The sequence below is a fragment of the Salmo salar genome, chromosome 14 (assembly GCF_965601325.2).
Source record: "Salmo salar chromosome 14, fSalSal1, whole genome shotgun sequence".
In the NCBI taxonomy this organism is placed as follows: Eukaryota; Metazoa; Chordata; class Actinopteri; order Salmoniformes; family Salmonidae; genus Salmo; species Salmo salar.
Window position 1 is genome coordinate 33,126,380 of NC_138304.1, and position 20,527 is coordinate 33,146,906.

The window sequence follows — 20,527 nt, forward strand, 5'->3', positions numbered from 1 at the left end:
TATCACAATCACACCATGAGTAGTTAATGATGAAACACATATCGCCGACCTTCTTCTTCCCGGAGAGATATTTATTCCTGTCTTCGCGATGAACTGAGAACCCAACTGAGTGTACGGACTCAGACAGTATATCCCGAGAGAGCCATGTTTCCGTGAAACAGAGTATGTTACAATCGCTGATGTCTCTCTGGAAGGAAATCCTCGCCCTGAGCTCGTCAACTTTATTATCCAGAGACTGAACATTAGCGAGTAATATACTCGGAAGCGGTGGGTGGTGTGCGCGCCTCCTGAGTCAGACTAAAAGTCCAAAGAGTACCTCTTGTCTGCCTGCGGTGTTTTGGAACATGCTCTGGAATCAGTTAAATTGCCCAGGAGGGTACAAACAAAGGATCCGATTCGGGAAAGGTGTATTCCTGGTCGTAATGCTCGTGAGTTACCGCCGCTCTGATATCCAAAAGTTCATCCCGGCTGTATGTAATAACACAAAACAATTTCTGGGCTAATAATGTAAGAAATAAGACAACAGCTACAAGAGCTACAAGCATGGCAGCAATGTCCGTCGGCGCCATTTTCCAGTTTATTTTTATCTGCAGCATTACGGGTTAGTCACATTGCTAAGGAAATGAAACCTACATGGAGCACTGATTTTCATGGTACCTCTCATGTGCTCAGAGGAGTGGTGCGCCCAGCCAGACTAGACCCCATCTGCCACAGAAGGTGGCAAAGTGGATTATGTCAATGTAATTCTCATGTTTTCATAACCATTTCTAGCGGGAGTCTCTACACACTAGAAAACACCAAACAATGTCAAACGGTGACCTTTTACTGCTAGCTGCCAAACAGACGCTATGTTTACAGTTTGTAGCTCTTTACTGTTGTTTCATTGTACAACATTATGGTATATACTGAATCAATGTTCATTATTGACAGTTATGAAAGGACATGGTATCATGGTTGATTGGAGAGTTTGTAATGAAACAGACATATGGGTCGACCTTATGGGATGATGGGTCAAATTTGTCTAATTTTGAGCGGTTCAAATGCAATGTCATAAGACAAAAACACGAGACCAAACTTCTGAACGCTCTGCTTCCCTCGAGCCACATGAAAACGCCTCTTAACCATAAAAGATGATGCAGTTGGTATCATCGCAGACGAGCAGAGGGAGCGAAAAAATATGTCCAAATATTTCCATGGCTCCTGTGGCCTTCTGCTAGCATATTTCTGGCATGAGCTCATGTGTGCTGTGGCTAGTTTGAGCTCTCTCAGCACTGTTCCCTTCCCAGTCTCTTGAAGTACTAGTGTCTGAGCTCAACTAGGCATTTACATTGTCATTCAAGATGCTTTTCTCCCCTACACCCTTAGGAGTGTTGTTCCACTGAGACCCGAGGGTGGGGACTTTTAGTGAGAGGGCCTACATACAGTAGTTGTTCCATTATACTGAAACTGAACAAGTGCAGCTTGAGTATCAGCTTTATCTCAATATTCATTCAAAGTTAGGTTTCTAAACTTTGGTTCTCAGAGTACACTGGTCCTCAAGGGTTCAGTAGTCCTTATGGTTATTATAATATAAAACTTGGAGTCAACTATTTCAATAAACTGTCTGCACTTTTACTGCCTGTAATTGACAATAAGTAGGCTATGAAACACTTATTCTTTTAATTCTTTCAGCAGTTATTTTCGTGAGCCCTGCATGATCCAAATGGGGGGAAAGTTGTTTGAAAATGTGACCGAAGCTTTTTATTTCTCAGGGGCAGGGGCTTAAGGTTTTTCTTCTTAACTGGATCGAGAGAAAATCTCAATAAAAAAGTATGTGGTATTAACCGACCATAAATTGACATGAAATGTATTCCTGATAATGCAAACATTGGGAACAGAGGAGCCAGAAATAACTCTCATACAAGATGTGTAAGAGATTGGGACTGAACCAAGCAGCAAGCAAGTCGAGGCGGGGGGTTAGAGAGAGAGGTGGAAGGAGTTAGGGGTAGAGGGGTGTCTGTGGAGGGTTAGAGAGAGAGGTGGAAGGAGTTAGGGGTAGAGGGGCGTCTGTGGACGGTTAGAGAGAGAGAGTGAGTCGGCGAGAGGAGCGGAGGGGGTGGCCCTGTGTAAAGGAACTCATAAAAGTCACATTTGTTGGTGATGCATGAGGAAGTGAAGCCAGCTTTGGCACATGTGTCTGTGGTGCTACATTAACTGTTAACACAAATAATCAAAGTGCAGGGCCCATTGAGCGCTGGCGCCAGTGAAATGAGGGGGAGAGGCTGGCTTTGCAGGCGCCTCCCTCCCTCTCTCTCTCCTTCCCTCTCTCCCTGGGCCTAGCTAGCAGGTGGAGGTCTACCAGGGGCTTTCACAGGATGGAAGTGCTTACAAAACAGGCGGGCCAGCCCACTGACGGAGGAAAGCATCGCCACACTCCTGCTTTCCAGCTATTGTGTAGAAGTGTGCTTCTCTTTTTAGAACCTCGCCTTTGTACTGTTAAGCACCGACACAGCTCTGAGAGCCGGAAGAGAAATGGCACCGGCAGTAACTACGTCACCTACTGTAGCTACATGCTTGCCTCAAGCTAATTAACATGTCACTGTTGTGACCTTGACTTTATTTTATTTTTGACCATTTTAGCTGTAGATGGTACAGTAAAATCACTGCCCTAATTCACTGGAACAGAAAGCTTTGCTGTATTATCAGTGATAATTTGAAGGGTACCTAGGGCTTCATAACACATTCATAACCTATACATAACACATTCATAGGATGTATATCATTTCATTTTACGCTTATGTCAACAACTGCAATGTGTATAATATGGGGAGGACTGTTGTCTGCTAGAGGTATTTTGGGGGCAAACTGTGACCACAGAGCTGTTTCCTGTGTTGAAAAAGCCCCCCCAACTCTTGTTGCCAATGGGCTGTAAAGAGAGGCTCCACAAACACATTGATTTTGGAAAGTCAGACTTAATAAAAAATCATTCTGCAGTCCTCAGGGTCTGATAAAATGTAAGTTTGTTACCCGTAATCATAGAAAATAAATAGCTATTATCAAATGTATTTACTTTCTATTTTTATTCTTATTGTTTTAAAGACAATACACAACATTAGTATTCAAATAGATTATTAAATGTTGGGAATAATGGGGTTTAAACTATTAAAAAAACAAATGTTTTATGGTTTTATATATATTTATTACCCTATGACACTGTTTCCATTGTTCACATATTGTCTGGATTTAGGTTGGAAAATAAACAAAGAGAAGATGTATCATCAGAGAAGCTGTTGTACTTATGCTTTCCATTACAAATTTAGAAAGCTTTTCTATCAGATTGAATTAGCAAAAGTATTATGCTGCTGCTACTCTTTCTTTTTACAAGACCCTTTCAGTTGAGCTGAGTTCTGTTCTCTTCCAAAACCAGTCAGTCCAAGTCATGCGGGGAAAATAAATATCACAGTTTGGAAAAAGTAATACCCTGCAGCCTTGTAGCCTCTATGCTATGTGACATCGGCACAAAGGAAGCATGGCCTGGGCCCCCGATGCTCCCCACTTCCCATGCAGCCCAGGCAGCAGCCCACAACTGGGCCCTAGACCGAGGTTCCCTGGCGCCACAGTCATCATGTGTGTCAGTCACTTGCAAAACTCTCTTTTTTCCTTAGAGGATGAGCTAAGATCCTTCTTTAGCACTAACGATTTATTTTAGACTCAGAGTCCAGAGACCCCCTTTCTTGAAAATCTTTCGTTTATCTTTGCCATGTTGTTTCAATACGAACCAATCAGCTTAGCCTTCACTGGAATGTCCCCTGAGACCCAGCTTTTGTTTCCCAATAGGCCCATTCATTTTGAGGACACAAGTTTAACATCTGGTTCGTATTAGCAGCTCTTACAATAGCTCTCATCTAGGGGCTCCCTCCGCTGGCAATGCTCACTGGGACGAGAGGGCAATCATTCCCTCCAGAAACATTATTTGATACTAAATCTTAAAGCAGAAATGATTGACTATTCCCTATTTATGCTCACATAACAGTCTGTGTTTTTGTTTTACTTGTTAACTGTTCCAGCTTACTAGATGTCAAATTAGTGGACTAATTTGACATCTAGATATTTGCCATTTGCTACAATATGTGCTGAAATACTTAGACAAGTCAGACAGACGATAGATCATACCAATTTTGTGATGAAGCTGTCACATGGGGGAAATAAACCAATGAATATACACACAAGCAGTAAATGATGTTCATGTTCAAATAGTATAGAACCACAGTGAGAGCATTTGAGTCAATATCTTTGAGGAGTCCCATAACATGAGCATTCGGAAGTACACTTTTAGAAAAAAGGGTTCCAAAAGGGTTCTACAGCTGTCCCTATAGGCGAACCACTTTTGGTCCCACGTAGAACCCTTTTTGGTTCCAGGTAGAACTATTTTGTGTTCCATGTAGAACCCTCTGGAACTCAAAAGGTTTCTACCTGGAACCAAAAAGGGTTCTTCAAAGGGTTATCCTTTTGGGACAGCTGAAGAACCCTTTTTGTTTCTAGACAGCACCTTTTTTTCTTAGTGTGTACCTGAACGATAGGTGACTCGCCATTGAAGATGGGGGAATCAAATCCCTAGTATGATGTGAACTAAATCCAACTTCTCTGTGTATTTATTATGTATTTACATGGTGAGTGCTTTGTAATCACTCTTTTCAATCTTAGTGTTATTGCCATTCAAGGTGCCTGGATGGGCAGCCGTTCAGTTCAGTGAGAACTCGCTGATCCAGCAGGTGTGTGTTTCAGGTCATCTCTGCTCCCAGCCATGCACTGATAAGATGCTGTCTCATCCTCTCTCTCTCCCCTCTTTCTCTCGCTCTCTCTCCCCTCTTTCTCTCGCTCTCTCTCACCTCTTTCTCTCGCTCTCTCTCCCCTCTTTCTCTCGCTCTCTCTCCCCTCTTTCTCTCGCTCTCTCTCCTCTCTTTCTCTCGCTCTCTCTCCCCTCTTTCTCTCGCACTCTCTCACCCCTCTTTCTCTCACTCTCTCTCCCCTCATTCTCTCACTCTCTCGCTCTCTCTCCCCTCTCTCATGTCACTCTAGCAGTCAAGGTCTGGGCCTAATGTTCTTTTACTTTGCTGCTAGATCATCATCATCCCTCTCTTATCCTGCGGACCACACTGGAGAGAGAGGCACACTGAGATGCTTGCCAGAGTCTGCTGCTTGCCAAATGATTAAAAAGGAAGTTGAGAGGGAAAGCTTGTTAAGTTTCTTATCTATGTGTCTGTCTGTGGAATTTCATATACAAAACGTTATAGGGAACGTCAGATTAATGTATTGCTTCATTTGGGCATTGATCAGTGCAGCCTTTCTGTTGAAAAAGTCTGTAGAGCTTTATTATAAGGGTATTTAACACAATTTCTCATAAAGCATTTCTCTTATCAAGTCTGCATCTCAGACACACACACTGTGGCTATTGTGCTTCCTATTATTTGAAATTCCCCTGTCGGCCGTAGTTCCCATTGAAGTCATTCTGGCTTTTCTATTTTGGATAACATGGACGGAATCATTCACCATCTATCTTTTTTTGTTTTTGTTTTTTAACCTTTATTTAACTAGGCAAGTCAGTTAAGAACTAATTCTATTTTACAATGACGGCCTACTGCTGTCTCAGACTAAATTATTGTGGTTTCTAGTTCATACACTTGGACTGGCATGTTGTTGATGTCCATTTATTTTCTATTTGTTCAGTTTCTGGCAATTGTTATTGGTCTAATTTTAGAACAGATTGAGACTTTGATCACTACAGTACAGTAGGACTACAGGCTCTAGTCTAGAATATATCTTTATGCTATACCATTCCATCAACACTTACCATGGCTGGGCCCACAGAACAGGAATGAGATTCTATTTCTATGGCAGCTGCACTTGTCTTGTCTGGCTTTACATGTGACTACCTGAGTTAACCTCTACCTATCTCCCTTTGCCACGCTCTGTAATCTAGCATTTGCCCAGAGGATTACTGCCTCCCTTATTTTGAGGCAAATCTATTGATACAATTTAATTTACTATTTTCTTACAGTAATTTCACAAATTCTAGACTTGCATGGTCCCAACCAAGAAAGCATAGGACTAAATGAACAACCATTCAGTAAGTTGAGTTCACATTCCAGTATGTGAAACACAACACAGCTCGATAAGAGTAGGACCAAAAAACAGATGAAATTAAATCCATAAACTAACCCAGGTTAGATATGTAGAATGTCAACATAAACATCACAGATGGCATACATTCAAACATCATCTCTGTTAGATGAAATGTAATCACATAACTAAGAATCCTAACTGACAACTGTAACTCACCAACAGCATTACATCATTGGGTGTCATTATGAAGTCGGGGCACTAGTATTCCTTCCAGCGCTCTCAGTGGTCAAGGTTTTAAATTTCATGACCAAATGAGTTTGTTATTATCATTCCATACTGTAAATTTGAGTTAGTCTGACAACAACAATCCACATCAGTCTTTAGATTATTCCTTATCATCTCTGTGCTTTCTCCGCTTTCTGTTACGTCGTGTGTGTGTGTCTGTTTGTTATGTGTGCGCGCGTGTTTTTGCCTTCGTGTGTGTGTGTGTTTCCTGAGAATGGAACTCTCTGATGGCTGAGGTTGGGGCTTTGGAGAGGTCATTGGCGGTAACTATGTGTCAGGCTTCATTGTAAATCCTCGCCATGCTTCACCCATTGGCGTCTCTCTGAAGCCCGAACATTTCAACCTTTGACCCCCGGGGAGGTTTGGTTTACAGCCAGCGTTAACAACCTTGATAGCCTGCTGAGAACCTGCCCATTTGATCCAAGGGACAGAGACCCTACTTACAATGATTCTCATTGGACATGGGGACCATTTTGTTGACCTGGTTAGAGAATGTATTTTTTTTCTTCACATGATTGACTTTATTAATGTTGTTAGTATTTGTATTTATTGGCTCTTAACCAAACGTGCTATTTTGTTTGTTTTTTCGCGTTGTTCGTAACTTGTTTTGTACATAATATTGCTGCTACCGTCTTTAATGACCAATAAGAGCATCTGGACATCAGAACAGCGATTACTCACCTTGAATTGGATGAAGAGTTTTTCTTTAATGAGTCAGACAGGAAGGATATACTCCAAACACCCGAACAGGCCCTCATCGCCGTCATTCGCTGGAGAAGGAAACTGAAATTTACGGGAAAGAGATCAGGGTGCCTTGTGAGGATCAGGCGACGAGTGGCTAATCTGCCTTTGCCCTCCGTACTGATAGCTAACGTTAAATCGCTAGAAAATAAATGGGACGAACTGAAGGAACAAATATCCTACCAAAGGGACATTAAAAACTGTAATATCTTATGTTTCACCGAGTTGTGGCTGAACGACGACATTAATAACATAAGGCTGGCAGGTTATACACGCCATCGGCAGGACAGAACAGCAGCCTCTGGTAAGACACAGGGCGGGGGCCTATGCATATTTGTAAACAACAGCTGGTGCACGATATCTAAGGAAGTCTCAAGGTTTTGCTTGCCTGAGGTAGAGTATTTCATGATAACATGCTGACCAGACCGGACACGTCGCGTGCGCGAGCGTCGCAAAATAAATTTAGAAATCCATGTTATTCAATTATTGCACCCACACTGCTCGCGCACGCCAACGAGCGTCTGCGATGCCAAGGGCTAAAATAGAACTCCTTTCTATTTCTGACGCAGATCGCGCTGAAAGTCCTGCCTCTCCCATCTCCTCATTGGTTTATAGAAGCAGGTACCCACGTGCCATCTCCTCATTGGTTATACCCACAAGGGTGATTGAAAGACGAACTGTTATGCCGGTCGTCATGGTAATACTATGAAAGTTTAGATGCCGATCACCATATAAGTTCAAAGATGAAAAAGACTGGAAGGAGGAGAGATGACTAGAAACGATTTGGTTGGCCGTTTTATGTGTGGATTAATTGTCGGAGTAGAGGACCTTGTGCATTTCAGGTAAAATAACAACTCAATGTTTATATCCCAGGACAAATTAGCTAGCAACAGCAAGCTAGCTAAATAGGACAAATTAGCTAGCAAGTGTAAGCTTACTAGCTAAATTGCCATACATGTTTAATGCTTTTCGACCTGTCCCAAAATTAATGTCATTGGTTCAGAGTTTGTTTTGATATTTTAACCTGCGTGTCGTGATCACGTTTGGTGTAGGGAGACAAAATAAATTTATGCACGATAGCGCACGATGGCGCACAAACGCAGCCGGTTTGGGTTCCGTGTAAGCTGTAGACAACACTATCTACCCAGAGAGTTTTCATCTGTATTTTTTGTAGCTGTCTACATACCACCACAGACCTTTGCTGGCACTAAAACCGCACTCAATGAGCTGTATATCCCGCCAAAAGCAAACAGGAAAACCCTCATCCAGAGGCGGCGCTCCTAGTAGCCCGGGACTTTAATACAGGGAAACTTAAATCAGTTTTACCTCATTTCTATCAGCATGTTAAATGTGCAACCAGAGGGAAAAAAATACTCTAGACCACCTTTACTCCACACACAGAGACGAGTACAAAGCTCTCCCTCACCCTCAATTTGGCAAATCTGACCATAATTCTATCCTCCTGATTTCTGCTTACAAGCAAAAATTAAAGCAGGAAGCACCAAGTGACCTGGTCTGTAAAAAAGTGGTCAGATGAAGCAGATGCTAAACTACAGGACTGTTTTGCTAGCACAGACTGGAATATGTTCCGGGATTCTTCCGATGGCATTGAGGAGTACACCACATCAGTCACTGGCTTCATCAATAAGTGCATCGATGACGTCGTCCCCACAGTGACTGTATGTACAGTACATACCCCAACCAGAAGCCATGGATTACAGGCAACAACTGCACTGATCTAAAGGGTAGAGCTGCCGCTTCACGGAGCGAGACTCTAACATGGAAACTTAGAAGAAATCCTGCTATGCCCTCCGACAAACCATCAAACAGGCAAAGCATCAATACAGGACTATGATCAAATCACACTACACCGGCTCCGACGCTCGTCAGATGTGGCAGGGCTTGCAAACTATTACAGACTACAAAGGGAAGCACAGCCGAAAGCTGCCCAGTGACACGAGCCTACCAGACGAGCTAAATAACTTCTATGCTCGCTTCGAGGCAAGGAACACTGAAGCATGCATGAGAGCATCAGCTGTTCCGGACGACTGTGTGATCACGCTCTCCGCAGCCGATGTGAGTAAGACCTTTAAACAGGTCAACATTCACAAGGCCGCAGGGCCAGACGGATTACCAGGACGTGTACTCTGAGCATGCACTGACCAACTGGAAAGTGTCTTCACTGACATTTTCAACCTCTCCCTATCTGAGTCTGTAATACCAACGTGTTTCAAGCAGACCACCATAGTCCCTGTGCCCAAGCACAAAAAGGTAACCTGCCTAAATGACTACCGACACGTAGCACTCACGTCTGTAGCCATGAAATGCTTTGAAAGGCTGGTCATGGTTCACATCAATACCATTATCCCATAAACCCGAAACCCACTCCAATTTGCATACCGCACCAACAGATCCACAGATGATGCAATTTCTATTGCGCTCCACACTGCCCTTTCACACCTGGACAAAAGGAACACCTATGTGAAAATGCTATTCATTGACTAGAGCTCAGCATTCAACACCGTAGTGCCCTCAAAGCTCATCACTAAGCTAAGGACCATGGGACTAAACACCTCCCTCTGCAACTGGATCCTGAACTTCCTGACGGGTCGTCCCCAGGTGGTACGGGTTGGTAACAACACATCCGCCACGCTGATCCTCAACACGGGAGCCCCTCAGGGGTGCGTGTTCAGTCCCCTCCTGTACTCCCTGTTCACTCATGACTGCACGGCCAGGCACGACTCCAACACCATCATTAAGTTTGCCGATGACACAACAGTTGTAGGCCTGATCACCGACAACAATGAGACAGCCTATAGGGAGGAGGTCAGAGACCTGACCATGTGGTGCAAGGACAACAACCTCTTCCTCAGCGTGATCAAGACAAAGGAGATGAATGTGGACTACAGGAAAAGGAGGACCGAGCATGCCCCCATTCTCATCGACGGGGCTGTAGTGAAGCAGGTTGAGAGCTTCAAGTTTCTTGGCGTCCACATCACCAACAAACTAACATGGTCCAAGAACACCAAGACAGTTGTGAAGAGGTCACAACAAAACCTATTCCCCCTCAGGAGACTGAAAAGATTTGGCATAGGTCCTCAGATCCTCAAAAGGTTTTATAGCTGCCCCATCGAGAGCATCCTGACGGGTTTCATCACTGACTGGTATGGCAACTACAGAGGGTAGTGCGTATGGCCCAGTACATCACTGGGGCCAAGCTTCCTGCCGTTCAGGAACTCTATACCAGGCGGTGTCAGAGGAAAGCCCTATAAATTGTCAAAGACTCCAGCCACCCTAGTCATCGACTGTACTCTCTGCTATCGCACGGAAAGTGGTACCAAGAGGCTTCTAAAGTGGTACCAAGAGGCTTCGCCAAGTCTAGGTCCAAGAGGCTTCAAAACAGCTTCTACCCCCATGTCATAAGACTCCTGAACAGCTAATCAAATGGATACCCAGACCCCCCCCCCCATGCTGCTTCTACTTTCTGTTATTATCTTTGCATATTCACTTTAACTCTACCTACATATACATATTACCTCGACTAACCGGTGCCCCCGCACATTGACTCTGTACCGGCACCCCCCTGCATATAGCCCCGCTATTGTTATTTTACTGCTGCTCTTTAATTATTTGTTACTTTTATTTCTTATATATTATCTATTTTTTTTACATAACACGTATTTCTATTAAAACTGCATTGTTGGTTAAGGGCTTGTAAGTAAGCATTTCACTGTAAGGTCTACACCTTATGTATTCGGCGCATGTGACAAATAAAATGTAATTTAATTTGTGCTGTATTGGTAAAGGCACCTTTTGGCAGTCAAACAGAACACATCGAAACATAATTACCAACTTTACTATAGTGTCAAGTCACAATTATACACAATAATGGTGTTGAACAACCTATGCGTTGTGTTTAATCTGTAATATTTCAAAAAGGGCCAAAACTTTTTATTTTTCTACCAAACAATGTCTGTGTGAGAAACATGAACATTAAGTCACCATTTAAGGCCCCACATTAAAACCACCTATTTATTACACACCTTTATTACCCAATTAGCAGTACCTAGTCCTCTGAATGGCTAGCGGAGAGAGCGGGGAAAGAGGGGGGGGGGGACTAAAGTGCTAGCTGGCCACTTGGAGTTCGAGCTACAATTAGATTAGCATTGTGAAGACTTTAGGGCCTGGCCTACTCCTGTGGGGGATAGTGTTTTATTTGTCACCTGGGAGCCCTGCTCAGAGGGCCAGGTCACAGTTCCACACAGCAGGGACCTTGTAAATTGCCTGTTGCTGCCGCCTAGGCTGACATTCAACAGGGCTGCCATTCAACCATCCTGCTGTAGGAATCTCTCCCACACCGAGTGGGGGGGGGGTTGGGGGGGGGGGGGGTTGGACGGAAGTCAGATCTGGTTTAAAGAGAACAGACAGAAGGAAGGGATGAGCCTCGTGTGCAGACAGTGGTTTCTTTGAAAAGAGCACTCAAAGAATCCTTTGACAGACAGGGTCCTCCCTGTGTCTTTTTAGTAATGCTTTTATCTGTTGGTTAACTGAAATGCGTTTAACTGTAAAAGCCCCCAGCGCCCACCATGCAAGATCATCTGTCTTGTAAATTAGGTCAACCCTACCCTATTGTGGATTATCTGCAAAAGTAGACAAATGCTGAATACATAAATAGGCAACTGATACATTTCTGCTTTGATTTCTTGCTATTGAAATCAGACCTGGGTTCAAATACTATTTTTAATATCTAAATTACTTTCACCTACATTTCAAAGTAAGCATTCAGATATGTTTTATTTCAGACAAGTAGTTGAATGTTGTAATGTATTTTGGAAAAAACTTGGAAAGTATTGGCATGTATTTGAAAACACTCAAATACATTGACTCAAATACACTATCATGCATTTAACCTAGGTATTTGAAGATAGTATTTCAAATAAATATTTTAAAATACTTTGAAATTGTAGGCTATTTATAGGAAATTATTTGAAAATACTTATACTATACTTATATATAATATTTATACTGAACAAAAATATAAACACAACATGTAAAGTGTTGGTCCCATCTTTCATGAGCTGAAACAAAAGATCACAGAAATGTTCCATACGTACAAAAAACATATTTCTCTCAAATGTTGTGCACAAATTAGTTTATAGCCCTGTTAGTGAGCATTTCTCCTTTGATAAGATAATCCATCCACCTGACACGTGTGGCATATCAAGAAGCTGATTAACCAGCATCATCATTACACAGGTGCACCTTGTGCTAGGGACAATAGAAGGCCACTCTAAAATGTGCAGTTTTGTCACACAACACAACACATCCAGCTTCTTCACCTGCGGGATCGTCTGAGACCAGCCGCACCGACAGCTGATGAAACTTTGGGTTTGCACAAGCAAAGAATTTCTGCAGAAACTGTCCGAAACCGTCTCAGGGAAGCTCATCTGCGTGCTTGTCCTCCTCACCAGGCATTTGACCTGACTGCAGTTCGGCGTTGTAAACGACTTCAGTGGGCAAATGCTCATCTTCAATGGCCACTGGCACTCTGGAGGTGTGCTCTTCACGGATATCCTGGTTCCTACTGTACCGGGCAGATGGCAGACGTGTACAGCGTTGTGTAGGCGAGCGGTTTGCTGATGTCAATGTTATGAACACAATGCCCCATAGTGGCGGTGGGGTTTATGGTATGGGCAGGCATAAGCTACAGACAACGAACACAATTGCATTTTATCGATGTCAATTTAAATGCACAGAGATACCGTGAGGAGATCCTGAGGCCCATTGTCGTGCCATTCATCCGCCGCCATCACCATGTTTCACCATGATAATGCACAGCCCCATGTCGCAAGGATCTGTACACAATTCCTGGAATCTGAAAATGTCCCAGTTCTTCCATGGCCTGCATACTGACCAGACATGTCACCCATTGAACATGTTTGGGATTCTCCGGATTGATGTGTACGACATCATGTTTCAGTTCCCGTCAATATCCAGCAACTTCACACAGCCATTGAAGAGGAGTGGGACAACATTCTACAGGCCACAATCAAGAGCCTGATCAACTCTATGTGAAGGAGATGTGTCACTCTTCATTAGGGAAATGGTGGTCTCACCAGATATTGACTTGTTTTCTGATCCACGGCCCTACCTTTATTTAAGGTATCTGTGACCAACCGATGCATATCTGTATTCCCAGTCATGTGAAATCCATAGATTAGGGCCTAATGAATATATTTAAATTGACTGATTTCCTTATATGAACTATAACTCAGTAAAATCTTTGAAATTGTTGCACGTTGCGTTTATATTTTTGTTCAGTGATTTGAACCCATGTCTGATTGAACTGGTACACAATCAATAGTAGAAAAACTAGCACCAACAATATACATGTGTATATATATACTGCTCAAAAAAATAAAGGGAACACTTAAACAACACATCCTAGATCTGAATGAAAGAAATAATCTTATTAAATACTTTTTTCTTTACATAGTTGAATGTGCTGACAACAAAATCACACAAAAATAATCAATGGAAATCCAATTTATCAACCCATGGAGGTCTGGATTTGGAGTCACACTCAAACTTAAAGTGGAAAACCACACTACAGGCTGATCCAACTTTGATGTAATGTCCTTAAAACAAGTCAAAATGAGGCTCAGTAGTGTGTGTGGCCTCCACGTGCCTGTATGACCTCCCTACAACGCCTGGGCATGCTCCTGATGAGGTGGCGGATGGTCTCCTGAGGGATCTCCTCCCAGACCTGGACTAAAGCATCCGCCAACTCCTGGACAGTCTGTGGTGCAACGTGGCGTTGGTGGATGGAGCGAGACATGATGTCCCAGATGTGCTCAATTGGATTCAGGTCTGGGGAACGGGCGGGCCAGTCCATAGCATCAATGCCTTCCTCTTGCAGGAACTGCTGACACACTCCAGCCACATGAGGTCTAGCATTGTCTTGCATTAGGAGGAACCCAGGGCCAACCGCACCAGCATATGGTCTCACAAGGGGTCTGAGGATCTCATCTCGGTACCTAATGGCAGTCAGGCTACCTCTGGCAAGCACATGGAGGGCTGTGCAGCCCCCCAAAGAAATGCCACCCCACACCATGACTGACCCACCGCCAAACCGGTCATTCTGGAGGATGTTGCAGGCAGCAGAACGTTCTCCACGGTGTCTCCAGACTCCGTCACGTCTGTCACGTGCTCAGTGTGAACCTGCTTTCATCTGTGAAGAGCACAGGGCACCAGTGGCGAATTTGCCAATCTTGGTGTTCTCTGGCAAATGCCAAACGTCCTGCACAGTGTTGGGCTGTAAGCACAACCCCCACCTGTGGACGTCGGGCCCTCATACCACCCTCATGGAGTATGTTTCTGACCGTTTGAGCAGACACATGCACATTTGTGGCCTGCTGGAGGTCATTTTGCAGGGCTCTGGCAGTGCTTCTCCTGCTCCTCCTTGCACAAAGGCGGAGGTAGCGGTCCTGCTGCTGGGTTGTTGCCCTCCTATGGCGTCCTCCACGTCTCCTGATGTACTGACCTGTCTCCTGGTAGCGCCTCCATGCTCTGGACACTACGCTGACAGACACAGCAAACCTTCTTGCCACAGCTCGCATTGATGTGCCATCCTGGATGAGCTGCACTACCTGAGCCACTTGTGTGGGTTGTAGACTCCATCTCATGCTACCACTAGAGTGAAAGCACCGCCAGCATTCAAAAGTGACCAAAACATCAGCCAGGAAGCATAGGAACTGAGAAGTGGACTGTGGTCCCCACCTGCAGAACCACTCCTTTATTGGGGGTGTCTTGCTAATTGCCTATAATTTCCACCTGTTGTCTATTCCATTTGCACAACAGCATGTGAAATGTATTGTCAATCAGTGTTGCTTCCTAAATGGACAGTTTGATTTCACAGAAGTGTGATTGACTTGGAGTTACATTGTGTTGTTTAAGTGTTCCCTTTATTTTTTTGAGCAGTGTAGTTACCTAACGTACAATATCCTATTTTTGTACTGAGGGAATGTCTCAGAGAGTGAGAGGCTGTGGATCACTCCAGGGTACACTCCTGGCTGAACATGTCCATGGAAAAGGGATGTGAGACACACAGTCCAACTTCTGCCAAGAGCACCAAGATTTGTGCGTCATCAAATTACCAAAAAAAGTGTTGCCAATCGCAATTGCTGGGTAACATAATGACTGTGCTTTCGCTCTAATAGGGAATGATTACATTTTTAACGGGGTGGCGTGTTTTTCTCAACTGTACTACATATTGTTAATTTATCTTTCGTTTTAACCACTGACACACAAGACTGTCTAGTTTGGTTTATTATTGGGGTGGAGTATTTATAAGTCTTGTAGAAGTACGAGGATAGTATTGCCATGCGACATCGATGCTGAGTAAAATTTTTACCTTATAGGGGCAATCAGCAATTGCTAAATCCATATTTAATGATATGTACCCATTGATTCTTGAAGAATATAACTTAGAAATGCCTCATGAGCTTAATTCAACTGTCTTACAGCATGAATGTGAACAATTAGCTGTAACAGCAGAGGGCAAACCTTAACCATTTTGCTTGCCATATAGGGTGTTTTATAACCATCATAATGGTATAACTTGGTTCCCTGTACATGGCAATAAGTAGCACCTCTATTTTGCATCTAAAATCTAAGACTGTAAGGTGTTAGTCCATTCCCAGCAATTTTGTTTGTTTTTCAAAAAACTATTTCCTGGCTCCAAGGAGGACCTTGGTTGGCTGATACTGAGAGCAGCAAATGGTTTGCAAGTCCCCTATGTAGGCTATGTATTGGCAGAGGCAGAGGTGGAAACATTGGTGTTGAGGAACAGATAAATTGTGACTTCAAGAAGTTAAACTTGTATCAGACAATCTAGCCTGGGTAGCTAGCACTCTGGGAAAATGAAATCTTTAGCAATAGGAAAAAGTTAAATGGAAAGGTTTCATTCTGGGGCTTAATTCTTGTGCAAGGCTACAGCTTAGCTTTCCCAATCTTTCCTGTTTGACATCACTTTCTTAGCACTTTGTCGTCATCAATTTTACTTTTTTTGTAGTCAGATGCAAAGTGTGATCTCTCTGCCATATAGCCCACTGATACACTGTTTACTTTTGGAGGACGTTGTTATCTCCTCATCGATATTCTGGAGACATCTCCGGTCTTCGTGATATATACATTTCACTCATATCTCAGAATCTGCCAATATAATGTGTCAGGTGTAGGATGGATTTCTCTTGTAAACATTTAGCTGGAGAACATTAGGATCATAGCAACCTGCCAATAACATCTTGGATACAAACTGAGTGTCCTGTTTTCCTGTCCAGTATGTCAGTTTGTGGTGGACTTAGCCTAGCCAGTGTGTGTGTGTCCATTTTGCCAGTTTGTGGTGGGCTTAGCACTTAGCCTAGCCAGTGTGTGTTGCCTGGGTAAAATCAGGCCAGTCAGGCCGTGAAAGGGTTGAAAGGGTGAGGGAGGTGGAGATGGACAAAGCAGTGGTATGGAGGATAGACCCTCAGTGTTTATGGAAAGAGGCCGGCCAGCCAGCTCTGCTTCGGGGGGCTGAGGCCGGGGGCTGAGGGGGCTCGACGGGGCTCGGGGAGGGAGGGAGAGAGGGCTGTAGCCCAGAGACTGTAACTCATTGTAGCCTGACTCTGCTGGCTTGGGTGGCAAAGATCGGGAAGTCCTGGACATTCATCAACCTGCCGAGGAGGGCCGCCTGACTGGAGCCAGGGCCTGTTTTCTTCCCCCCTTCCTCTCCTCTCTCACTCTCCCTTCACCCTTCCTTCTCTCTCTCTCTCTCTCTCTCTCCCTCCTTCTCTTTCCCTTGCTCCATGTCAATGTGATCCAATGCAACTGTGTCCTGGCCGAGGCTAGCTGCCTGGCCCTGAGGAGACAGACCTGGGTCAGTGCAAATAATCAGGTCTCAAATGCCTTGGCTTATTACTGGCAGGGAGGGGGGAGGAGAGGGATGCCCAGTAGGCTGCAGAGCAGAGGGGATCCCACAGGAAACCTACTCTCCCGGTGATAGCCTGTCAGCCAGGGGAGGAGAAGGTTAAGGCGTGGCCGGGCCGGGCCGACTGGCTTTCCTCGCTGGGCAAAACATGCACACATGGGGAGTGCTAGAGAGCAGGAATCCTTTCTAACCCTAAATTATCATTAAAGTAAGAATATAGTTAAACCCTACATTAACAGCTGACTCTGAGATGACTAGTGTGATAGTTTACTGAATGACACATCTAAGATTTAAAAAATAATGATTTATTAATTCACTACATGGATATCATCATCTTTATCATTCTTTGGATTTATATATGGGAGCCACAATATCATCATGGTTGACCTTTTGATTTAAAGAATGCCTCTGGTGGGAAGATCCAATGAAAATATAAAAACATGTAGACTAGTATTGTAAGTCATCAATGGCTTGTTTCCTATGACATGGTCTCAGTGATAGCTTAACCATGCTGAGTCAGGCCCTTTGCAGTAAGCATGGGAAAATCCGTAGGCTTGGAATGTGTGGGGGAAAGTCTGTCTGAACTGAAGAGACTCCACAGTCTGCTCAGCATCCTTTTTTAAATCAGAGCTCATCTCTCTTTTTTTTCACAACATTTTGGGCTTTCACAACAATGTTCATCATTATCATCGGGCCTGGCTTCTTGCCACCTCTCTTTACATTTTTTTATTGACATTGGCACCAATTGTCAGTCAGAAATATTGCAGTGGATTGAGAACCATGTATTTGATGATTTGTAAAATAACATTTAGATGAGTTTTATTTCAGTGTACATGGCAGCTAACAGCTTAATTACATATACAGGAAATTCAACATAGTAAATCAGGCTATTTGAATTGTTTGCAGACAATATTGTGTTAGTGTTACTGTTGTATTTGTATTGTATTTACTGCTTGTCTGATCATTGTGACAGTGAGCTAATTTTATCTGGCTTTCTTGGGAGGGAGGCTATTGAGATGGAGTATCATGTGTTTTATTGTGTTTGGAAGCTGGATTGATTTAAAACATGTTACAAAATGCTCCAACAAAGCTCCACTTCCGCAGCTTCACTTTCAAGTTAAAACATGAATACATTTTCCTGTGTAAGTCGTCATTGCATTGGCTTCTCCTTTGTTGGCCTAATTTTTCAAGTCTTTTAACACTATCTGATCGAGCCAACATCACTTCCCCCACCCCCTTGCAAAATAATATTTAGACCCCCCCACCACATCCCCTAAGACTCATAGGACCTCGGCAGTACAAATTTCCATTTATGCCAGTGGCTGGGGCTGACGACATCGCAGCGCTCTGCCCCACAGATTGACACGGCCTCAGATACTGATTTACTGTACATGACAGCCACTCTGGAGCCTCCGCACATCTGGAGTGGAGTATGCTGACCGAAAAACAGGGGCCAGCCTTGGCCCAGCAAGTGTAGCAGAGCACAACCGATGAAAGGCGCCCTCTCCCCCCTCCTCCTCGGCTCCTAACCCCCCAAGCTCTCTCTCTCTCTCTCTCTCTCTCTCTCTCTCTCTCTCTCTCTCTCTCTCTCTCTCTCTCTCTCTCTCTCTCTCTCTCTCTCTCTCTCTCCTTTCTAGTCTCAAGCCATTGCAAAGACCATGGGAGTACTCAGTTCTGTAAACAAAAACTTGAGAACTATACATTTTAGAAAGGAGGCTGCAGGCTAATGATGTGATTGTCCTGCTGCGAATGTCTTCAGAGGGCTTGCTACTGAAATCTTCATCTTGTGTGTGTGTATCATGGTAAATGCTTTCCACGATTGCAACAGCAGACTTTTACTTATATTGAAATATTAATAGAGGTCGAATGCAGTCCACTGAATATATTTAAATCATGTATTTAAAAAAAATAAAATCTGTCCAGATTTCATCTGGATTCAAATCTTATCAAATTTAGTTCATGTGCACAATTAAATGATTGAAGTATTCTAAAATCATGAGTTAATTGTATAATCTATCAGTCGATACTAGTCAGTTGGTTGCAATTTTATCAAGGAAATACACATTCATGCACTCTAATACATACTTATTTAGAGTGAAAAATCTTCAATCAGAATGAGCTGAGTTGGTTTTAGAATATGAAATAAATGTCTGATCTATGCTTTCAAATTTATTAAAAGCTAACTGGACAGAATATCCTCTGAGCTGCTCTTCATACCTCAATTTAAAGTTCACTCTAAACCTTTGCAGTGTTGGTGTTAGCCCTGCTTGATGCATAGGAGAAGGGGGAAAAGAGGGAGAGACGGCATCAGAATTATTTGTGAGTCAAAAGTGTGTGTAGGTTGGACAGAGAGAGCGTGAGAACGTACGTGTGTGTGTGTGTGTGTGTGTGTGTGTGTGTGTGTGTGTGTGTGTGTGTGTGTGTGTGTGTGTGTGTGTGTGTGTGTGTGTGTGTGTGTGTGTGTGTGTGTGTGTGTGTGGAGGTAAAGTGTCAAGGAATTCATTGTCTGTTCTCCACCTGTTATTATTCTGGTCCCAATCAACCTGCTAGCCAGTCTGGAGCCAGTGGCCATCTGGAAACACTGCTCTGTTTATAAACTTGGCAAGGATCAGCACTCCGGGGCCCTGACCTCCCACACAAATCTGGAAACAATTAGAGCAAGACAGTCTGGCTGATTACTGCAAACGGGCCCAGTGTGGATCCCACTGACGGTTGTGGGGACGCCATGGTCTTGTTAGAGAAAAACGCAAACTCTGTTTTTTTTTTTACATACACAGAATCACAGTATAGAGTACACACATAACTATTTGGTTACACGGTATATTCTTCTAGCTCTCTCTCTCTCTCTCTCTCTCTCTCTCTGTCTCTCTCACTATCTCTGCTGTGTTCCATTTCCATGTATTATTTTTACTAGTCTCTAACCAACCAATCATTATTCATGGTAGATTTTTCTGTTGTTGTTGATACTGTAAAAAATACCCATGTTGTCTATTTAAGGAAGCAGAACCCAATAACCCTATCCACACAATGACTAACACTAGACTAACTGCCAACATACCACCCAACCACTCTAAATATAGAAACTTCTCAATTCTGTCTATACATTCAGCGCCTTGGGTGTGAGAAAAGAGCTTTACAAATGACATGAATTCCTGTTGTTATTACATTCGTTGGAATAATATTTTCCATACATTGGGTCTGCAATGATATGACCTACTTTGCTAGAACCCCTCGATCTTGTCACCATCTGTCTGTTTAATAGCAGTATGGATTTGGATCCAGTACTTGGGAGAGTTTCAGAGTACAGAACACACAGTCGAACACTGGAGTGGAGTTCCATGGAATTTGGAGAAGGGTTTTCCCCTTGTGACTGAGCAGCCAGAGAGGCTTCCCAATCAGTAATTACAGTTACCCATTATCTTACTGTCC